Below are 6981 nucleotides of genomic sequence, written 5' to 3'. Positions count from 1 at the left end.
AGTCCCCAGATCCCGAGACCGGCCCAACGGATCCTCCGCAGCCTCCTCGTGCGTTCCATTTTTTTTGCGGAGAGGGCCCCCGGGGGTTCTCCGAGTCTGCCTGAGCCCCATTCGCTCTCCATCTGATTCTTAAGTTGCAGAGTCTCTTGGAGACCATTCAGCTCTCGCACTCCCGAGACCCTCTGCCGCATCTCTCGGCCGTGTTTCGAGACCATTCGGTCCAGACCAACAGCTAATGACAGCGCCACCAATAAATATTATGGCTCATGGGGGCTAATTGCAGCCACCTCCCCTTCACATGAGGCCCTCAGTCGACTCACTGCCCCCTTGGGCCTTTGAGGCTCCATTCATGGCCTCCTTGGCAGTGGGACTTTGGCCAAGTTGGGTTTCAGTGTTGCCCTCTCCCTCCCCCTCTCCTTACGCTGGTCTCCAGCAAACGATGGTGAGAGATGGCACCAGGAGGTTGGTTCACCCCCTGCCTTCCAGACAGCAAGTGAAAGGACCCGGTTCGAACACAATGATTTAATGGAACTGTTGCCCCTCTAGTTTCTGTTCCAGTGGGGGAGTGACCGTTGCTTGGCGACTGCTCACCGTTGCTATGTCTAAGACCCCCCCCCCCCATGTGGGAAATCAGAGGGTCAGGCCGACAGCCCATGGTACAATGCACTGTAGCATCTTGAGGGTTGCCCCTTAGTTAGACATTGGGTGGGATTATGACCCTAGTAGAATCTCAGTAACACTATCCTGCTATCTTCCTCAGTGGGCCCTCCTGACTATTTAACTAACTGCCCTGGATTAGAAATTTAGGACTGATTATTGGGACATTCTTCAAGAGAAAGAACGATCAACACATGGGACCAAATTCCAGAGGCAAAAAGACTGGACTCGTTTAAGAAACAGCTGGATGCTTTGGTGGGGGGAGGGGGCTGTTGGTCATTTCTCAATGGATGAGCTAGGATGGATGGCCTGAATGGCCTTCCTCGTACACATCTATTCCCACTCCAGAGACTTGAGCACAGAATCCAGGCCGACACTCCCAGTGCGGTACCGAGGGAGGTGCTGCACTGTCGGAGGTGCCGCCTTTCGGATGAGACGTTAAACCGAGGCCCCGTCTGCCCCTCTCGGGTGGACGTAAAAGATCCCACGGCCACGATTCGAAGAAGAGCAGGAGTGCAGCCCAACATTTATCCCTCGACCAACATCACTAAGGCAGTCATTATCACAATGCTCTTTGTGGGATCTTGCTGTGCGGACATTGGCTGGCGATTTTCCTACATTGACTACACTGGACTCGATCGGGCCAGGCTGGACTAGACGAGCTCGGATTGACTGAATTGGACTGGGAATCTCCACACACCATGGAGATTTAAGATGGGTGCGTGACGGCGGGGGTGCAGACGAAACTGGTGAGTGCCGGGGGCGGAGTGGGGGGGGGGGGGGTTATCAATCCGGGGACCATGCTGGCAGGAGGCAAAGCCCAAACGTGCACCTTGGAGTGGACTGTCTCATTAGTTTAGACACTAGACCCCGGCCCAGAATGGGCGGCAACACTTTAGCTCTTTCAAAGAGCCAACGCAGGCATGATGGGCTGAATGGCCTCCTTCTGTCGCTGCAGCGGAGCTAAGCAAATGTACCCATCGTCCGTCCACATATAATGTCCCCCCTCCCTCCACTGATTTCTAGGTGGGACTGGGGAGGGAGGGTGAGGGGATTTGAGGAGGGAGTGCGGAGAAGTGGGAGGTGATGCATGCTCCAATCCAATGGATGTCCCAAGGCCACCCTCAACACGCCCGCCCATATATGGACGCACGCCTACTGATAACATGCCAATGAGGCGAACGTATTGCCCTTCACTTGTGCTAAAGCAGGTGCCCGATTCCATGGACTCTTGTTCGTCCCCGGTGCCTACGGTTGCTATGGGCGACACAGGCCCATTTAAAATGGAGGCAATGACGGGAAAGGCTCTCGGATTACCTGATGTCAAGGGATAGAGGGAATGATAAAAAGAAAAGAAAGAAATCACATTTCTACAGCGCCTTTCACAACCTCAGGACGTCCCAGCAGCCAATGACGTAGTTTGAAGTGTAGTCACTGTTGTAATGTGGGTTGTAAACACTTTTTAGGATATGGTTACTGTGGGTCGACTCTTGCTTTCGAGTCAGAACGGTTACGGGTTCTAAAGCCACACTCGAGGGACTTGTGCACCTAATCCAGGTTGACGCTCCCAGTGTCGTACTGAGGGAGTGCCGCATTGCTGGAGGAGCCGTCTATCGGCTGAAACGTCAATCCAAGGGTGCAAAAGCTTCCCTCGGCGCTATTCCAGGAACAAATCCGCCATCGAAAATGAGATCGCTTCCCCAATCCCAAATCTTGTCGTCCTGAGAGTTAATCAAGCTGTTTTTCCAAAAAGACGATGGCTGAGGTGTTCGATGGGAGGGGTTTGTTGCACCGGACTAATGGGAATGGAAGGCCGCAGGGAACAGGGAGCCCTTTCTGAATGGGAAGATGTTGTTTACGTTGGCTTCAGCGAGGCCTGGTTGCCAAAGGCCCTGAGAATAAAACACCAAGTGAAGGAGTCCACAGCGAGTTCTCTGTACCCTCTCGCTGGCTCCAGGTTGGAAGTACGCACATTCCTGAAGGGGAGGGAGGGAGGGAGGGAGGGAGGGGGGGATGTGTGTGAAAGGGGCCTCTTTTATTTTGAAAAAGAACAGATCAAAAGCTCCTACAAGTACAGAAAACAATCTCCAGTAAGTATTAATAAGCAACTAACAAGCCCTGCTCTTCTCTCGAGCTCACTGCCTTGGCCAATGTCCCGCGATCACCTGGCATCAAAGACTTCCTCACAAACACATTCTTCTCATTCCTCAAATCGTCCAATGGTTCCACTTTTCTCGGTGCTGGGAGGGGGAAGGCGGTTACCGTAAATCTGGTGAACCACGGAACGGGTTATTTTGATCCCGCTTTGCTTGAGAGTGGAGAACGGTTGTGGGTTTCAGCCTGGGACGCTCGACGACGAATTATTCCCCCCCCCACCCCACCTCGGGACCGTAGGCCGAGGCAGATGAGGAGGAAGGAGGCCGCTTGCAGCCATCGTGCCAGCAACGCGGAGTCGATCCCACTGCCCCCCACCCCACCCCCCACGCGTTCTCCTCGGAGTCCCGCCTCTTCCTCCTGCTTCAAACATTCATCCAGCTTTCCCTTAAAAGATGGAATGGTCTCTGGCCTCGCGTCTCCAGAACACAGCGGTGCAGTGGGTTAAACAACTTGTGCATTTATATAGCGGCTTTGCCGTAGGAAAGCATCCCGACGCGCTGACCTTTCACCTCTGGAGCTGGGGGGGGGGGGGTGCAGTGGGTCAGGCACTGTCCTTTGACCTTTGGTACTGGGTGGTGCAGTGGCTTAAACACTGACCTTTCACCTCTGGGATTGGCCGGTGATGTGGGTTAAGCACTGACCTTTCACCTCTGGGATTGGCCGGTGATGTGGGTTAAGCACTGACCTTTCACCTTTGAGATCGAGTGATGCAGCTTTTATAATATTTATATAGCGCCTTTAACCTAGTAAAACGTCCCAAGGCGCTTCACAGGAGTGATTATCAAACAAAATTTGACACCGAGTCACATAAGGAGATATTAGGACAGGTGACCAAAAGCTTGGTCAAAGAGGTAGGTTTTAAGGAGCATTTTAAAGAAGAGGTAGTGAGGAGGAGAGGTTTAGGGAGGGAATTCCAGAGCTTGGGGCCCAGGCGGCTGAAGGCACGGCCGCCAATGGTGGAGCGATTAAAATCGGGGGATGCACAAGAGGTCAGGATTGTAGGGGTGCAGAGATCTCGGAGGGTTGTAGGGCTGGAGGAGATCACAGAGATAGGGAGGGAGGCGATGCCATGGAGGGATTTGAAAACAAGGATGAGAATTTTAAAATCAAGGCGTTGCTGGACCGGGAGCCAATGTAGATCAGCGAGCACAGGGGGTGATGAAACGGTGGAGCTACGCAGAAATTTAGGGCCACCCCCTGCCGATGGATGGGGGTCCATCAATGTTCGGAACAGCTTGATTGGCACCCCATCCACCACCCTAAACATTCACTCCCTTCACCACAGGCGCACTGTGGCTGCAGTGTGTACCATCCACAGGATGCACTGCAGCAACTCGCCAAGGCTTCTTCGACAGCACCTCCCAAACCCGCGACCTCTACCACCTAGAAGGTCACGGGCAGCAGGCGCATGGGAACAACACCACCTGCACGTTCCCCTCCAAGTCACACACCATCCCGACTTGGAAATATATCGCCGTTCCTTCATTGTCGCTGGGTCAAAATCCTGGAACTCCCTTCCTAACAGCACTGTGGGAGAACCGTCACCACACGGACTGCAGCGGTTCAAGAAGGCGGCTCACCACCACCTTCTCAAGGGCAATTAGGGATGGGCAATAAATGCCGGCCTCGCCAGCGACATCCACATCCCATGAACGAATAAAAAAAAAGTAAGCAGAGTTTTGTAAAGTCCAATGGCCTCTTTCCCCGACTCTGGACTTTCCATTCCCTTATTCATCAGGAGCAGTTTATCTCAAAACAGTTGGATTTGAAGCAGGTTGAGAATTTAAGCCCCACAGAATCCAGGACAATTCAGAAACCTGATACAAATCTCCCCTCAGACCTCGTGTTGCACGGGACTGTGTGCTGGCTTCTCCCTCTGGAAACATTCAACTGTGCCTCAGTGGGGAGCACTCTCACCTCTAACTCAGAAGGTCATGGGTTCAAGTCCCACTCCAGAGACTTGAGCACATAATCCAGGCCGACACTCCCAGTGCAGTACTGAGAGAGGTGCTGCATTGTCAGAGGTGCCGTCTTTCGGATGCGACATTAAACCGAGGCCCCTGCCTGCCCTCTCAGATGATCCCACTATTTTGCAGAAGAGCAGGGGCCAATATTCATCCTGCAGCCAACATCACTAAAAACAGATTATCTGGTCATTTATCACATGGCTGTTTGCGGGATCTTGCTGTGCGCAATATCGGCTTGCTTTCCCGACATTGCAACAGCGACCGCACTTCAAAAAGAAAGTACTTCATTGGCTGTAAATGAATGCTCCCAGGGCCTAGCTGGGAAACAGCACAAGTCCTGGGCCTGCGTAGCTTCAAACGGCGGGCCGTGTGGCTTGTCGATATGGTCTCGCAATTCTGGCCTCGCGGTGCGGCAGCTACAGAAATGGAGAACGGCCATTTTGGGTGGGGGGTCCCCAGTGCCCCTGGGACCATTATCCCAATCAAGGAGTCAATACCTTCAGGGAGGGGAGGGAGAGAAGGTTGAAATGCTGACAAGACCATTCACACACATACATTCTCCTGCCCTGTTCCTTTTTTTTTTCTCCCCTGGACTCCTCTGCTTCCATCTGCTCACAATGAGAGGGCTTTGTGCCGGTCAGTGCAGGAGCTGGAGACTATTTATAACCCGGTAGTCTCAGCTAAAGAACACCCTGTGCTTCGCAGCCTCGCCTCATCCTGAACCTCATCCAATATTGGCTCTTCCTGAAACTCAGAGAGCGGGCGGTCAGAGCTCAGAGCGCAAACATCACCAGTTCACGTCAACAATCCCTCCCTAGTTTTCCTCCTCCTCCTCCCACCTCCCAGAAAAAAAAACCAGGGCTCACTAACATGCCTCCCCTCCTGCCTGGGGATCACAAGCCCCAGAACTGCATGCACCGTGCTGGTAAATTCCCATTCTGAAGACCAACGGCAGAGCAAGAGAGAGGCAGCAATGTCGGTACCACCCTCCCAGAATTCAGAGCAACAGTGAACGTGCCCTATTATAGTGGTGGGTTCAATAATGGGCTTTCAGTCCCGCTATAAATTATCACAGTAGGTACAGCACAGGAGAAGGCCGTTCGGCTCATCTTGCCTGTGCCGGCTCTTTGAAAGAGCTATCCAATTAGCCCCATTCCCCCCTTGCCCTGTAATCTTTTCCCCTTCAAGTATTTCCCTTCTGAAAGTTATTATTGAATAGACTTCCACTGCCCTTTCAGGTAGAGCATTCCTGATCATAACAACTCCCTGCATAACCCGATCCTTATTCGTGTTTCTCGTTTTATAAGTGACTTGGATGAAGGAATAGAGAGCCGTACATCCAAGTTTACTGATGACACTAAGTTAGGTGGCACAGTAAATAGTGTGGATGTGAGCAGGAAGTTGCAAAGGGACATTGAGAGATTGAGTGAGTGGGCAAAACTGTGGCAGATGGAGTTTAATGTGGGAAAGTGTGAGGTCATCCACTTTGGACCTAAGAAAGATCAATCAGAGTATTTTCTAAATGGCGAGAAGTTAGTAACTGTGGAGGAGCAGAGAGATTTGGGGGTCCAAGTACAGAAATCACTAAAAGCAAGTGGACAGGTACAAAATATAATTAAAAAGGCTATTGGAATGTTGGCCTTTATCTCAGAGGGCTGGAATACAAAGAGGAGGAAATTATGTTCCAGCTGTACACAGCTCTGGTCAGACCACATCTGGAGATACTGCATTCAGTTCTGGGCACCGCACCTCAGGAAGGATATATCGTCCTTGGAGGGGGTGCAGGGCAGATTCACCAGAATGATACCGGGGCTAAAAGGGTTAAATTATGATCACAGGTTGCACAGACTGGGCTTGTATTCCCTCGAGTATAGAAGATTAAGGGGTGATCTAATTGAGGTGTTTAAAATGATTAAAGGATTTGATAGGGTCGATAGAGAGAAACTATTTCCTCTGGTGGGGGGAGTCCAGAACAAGGGGGCATAACGTTAAAATCAGAGCCAGGCCGTTCAGGGGTGATGTCAGGAAGCACTTCTTCACACAAAGGGGAGTGGAAATCTGGAACTCTCTCCCCCCAAAAAGCTGTCGAGGCTGGGGGTCAATTGAAAATTTCTAAACTGAGATTGATAGATTTTTGTTGGGTCAGGGTATTATGGGATATGGAACCAAGGCGGGTAGATGGAGTCAAGATACAGATCAG

This window comes from Heptranchias perlo, chromosome 39, assembly GCF_035084215.1.
Source record: "Heptranchias perlo isolate sHepPer1 chromosome 39, sHepPer1.hap1, whole genome shotgun sequence".
Taxonomy (NCBI): Eukaryota; Metazoa; Chordata; class Chondrichthyes; order Hexanchiformes; family Hexanchidae; genus Heptranchias; species Heptranchias perlo.
This window is presented reverse-complemented; position numbering follows the sequence as displayed.